This window comes from Rhagoletis pomonella, unplaced genomic scaffold (genome assembly GCF_013731165.1).
Source record: "Rhagoletis pomonella isolate Grant_MI unplaced genomic scaffold, Rhpom_1.0 Rhpom_scaffold_01880, whole genome shotgun sequence".
NCBI lineage: Eukaryota > Metazoa > Arthropoda > Insecta > Diptera > Tephritidae > Rhagoletis > Rhagoletis pomonella.
This window is the reverse complement of record NW_023460434.1, coordinates 15381-18237: the sequence shown is the minus strand read 5'-3', so window position 1 is coordinate 18237 and position 2857 is coordinate 15381. Positions and strand designations below refer to the sequence as shown.

The 2857-nt window shown below is 36.5% G+C and overlaps 1 long non-coding RNA gene across 1 annotated transcript; it reads left to right on the top strand.

The window, feature by feature from the left end:
• Nucleotides 1–934: 934 nt before the first annotated feature.
• On the top strand, nt 935–1675 carry LOC118752823. Its single transcript, XR_004994753.1, has 2 exons — nt 935–1266; nt 1550–1675. It is a non-coding gene; the product is annotated as an uncharacterized LOC118752823 (long non-coding RNA).
• The last annotated feature ends 1182 nt before the right edge of the window (nt 1676–2857 follow it).

Below are 2857 nucleotides of genomic sequence, written 5' to 3'. Positions count from 1 at the left end.
TTGCTTCTGACGGCATTTGAACCCGGACCCTCCAGAAAGCTAACAAATAGTGGCAAGCATCTCTGCGCACTAAGCTACAGCCACGCATGTAAATGTGTGTTCAAATGTTCACTTCGCATCAAGGCCGGACCAAGCGATTGGTACATTTACAGGGTGGTGTTCTTTAATTTTTTTTATTGAATTGCAAGACAACACCACCCTGTCACTGCCGAACTGTACTTTTCGTCTATCTCTAGGCCGGTTCCTTGGGGACTGGTCGAAGGCTGAAATTTTCGATGCAAGCAAATGTCCAATTCTGACCAGTCAAATTTTAACCAGTGAAGTACTAGTACTTTACGGAAAATTGGCCGCCTTATTGCTGCAGGAATTCATCTACATACATATGTATTGTAATACATTTATATTAGAGATGGGCGTGATAACGGGACCAGCGGAGCCCACGGCACTAATTTCAAAATGGTCGGGATGGGCGGGAGCGGCAAGTGAAAAAAATCCTTTCCCGGCATTCCCGATAAAACCCGCCAGATCTCTCAGTATGCCGAAAGTAGAATATTCGGTAAATATATATTTGAGTGCATACATATATGTATATGTACATATATATGTTATTCAAAATTTGTTTGAGAACCATAGTGATAGATATGAGAACCCCGCAACCCGCGGTACAAATCTAAAAAAGACGGGATGGGCAGGTCCGGGTCCTAAAAATTGAATGTCGTGATGGGCGGGATCGGGATTGAATATTTAGTCCCGGGCCCATCTCTAATTCATACACAGCCGCAACGCATTAGCTGCCGCAGCCGCCATCAAACCAAACGCTATTCATCCAGGCAGTCAACGAAAACAAGCAAAAGGCAGCCAGGTCACGCCGGACCAGACCTCAGCCGCCGCATGAAGATTTGCCAGCAGCCAGTAAGTCATCAACAAACGAACGTACTCGATAAACCAACAACGTATAATAGCAAGCCTGCCAGCGAGACAGCCGATCAACTAAGCGATCACTCAGCCAACTACTACATACATACAGTACGATCCATTCAAGTGGCAGGTGATGTGTAGGGGGAAGCGCACCTTATAAATACCGGCACTGTTGTTCTGTGCGCTCAGTTTATATTGAACGGTGCTATAGAGAACAACTCATATAAAACTAACGAAAAAGCTGATAAAGCGACGAAACACTAAACATAGATTTCAAAACATTCGAGAAACAACATACATACATATTGCAGAAAGAAAAGAAAATACATACAAATTTTATAGAGACTTGTAAGCATTTCAACAGAGTTTTACCTACAAGTATTTTGCAAGAAACTCCTGCCGTATAATTACGGTGATTAAATAGTGAAGACAGTGTTAAAAGTGTAGTGTAAAAGAAAAGACAAAAACAAATTTTGAAAGTCTTTGTGAAAACTGCAGTCGGTGACAATTTCACGCTACTGGCAAGACAATTCATCGTGAAAAAATAAACAAAAATTTATTTTAGTGATTTTCTTTTAATTATTATTATTTTTTTTAGTGATTTTCTTTTAATTATTATTATTTTTTTTAGTGATTTTGGTGTAACATTTCACTTTTGGGTGGAAACTACAAAGCAAAAAATGTTGCGAGGTAGCGTTTTATTGCTAACACTACTAGCCATATTCGGCTATCTACAGGCGTTGCCATACTATGGAGAGTAAGTACACCTTAGAAATTTTACATGTAAAAAATACGTAAATACATATGTATGTGCATACCTTCTTGCATTGCAATAGCGGCAACATGTGCAACACAGATGTGTGCAGCACTGGAAAAAATGGATATGCCACGCACATATATATGTATGTATGTAGTCCATGCATAAATATTGCGCTATGTACATGGGTATGTATGTACATATGTATGTAAGTATGTCGTAATTTATATTTGAAACACCTACATAAAACGATTTACACATTAGTTTGCTTGTTTATTGGTAAGACCATCAGCAGAATCATAATTGCATTTTTTCTAATCAAAATTTCTACTCTTCTAAATACATATGTATGTATGTACTAGATTAGGGTACACAACTCTCCATACCAAAAAATCGGTACAGTTTTTCCACCGGACTTATAAAGTTTATTTCATTTGAAGACTTGCGCAAAAATATTTCGGAAAAATATTAAGATTTACGTGAACTGAACCGATTTGAAAATATGTACCTCTAAAAATCAAGCATTTTATAAATAAAATTAGTGCTTAACAGTTTTCGCTATTTTTTTATTCAGTTTACAACAATAACATGCACTACAGAATAACAATGTTTAACCAGATAACCGGGCAAGTACACAGTACACTTTGGCAAAAACATTTTTTTAAACTTATTTATTTTATTTAAAAAAGTACTCGATTTGTGGAGGCACCCTAATGTACATATGTATATACATACATCCATATGTATGAGGCTATCATGCGTGAATAATGTGTATTTCTAAAAATATACTATATGTAGGTACACATATATGTACATATGCATATACCTTCACTTACCTACACCACATAAGTATGTATAAATGTACATCATCATTTGATTTATTACTTCTAGTAATTTCTCAATTAACGGTCATGCATGCAGCAGCCATCATTTCAATTTAAAGTGAAATTACGTTGCAAGGCAATTGAAATGAAAGCGCACAGTTGCAGCAGATTTAAAGATTATATAAATATGTATTTAAATGCATTATGAAAAGTGCAGTAGCTTTTTTATATTTAATTCTTAAATTGGCAATAACACTTTCCAAGTCTGTCTATATACATATGTATATATGTACAATTATTCACTCTAACTCAAACGCGCCGTTTGGATGGGATTGCCCACTTCACAGCTGTCAGTCAA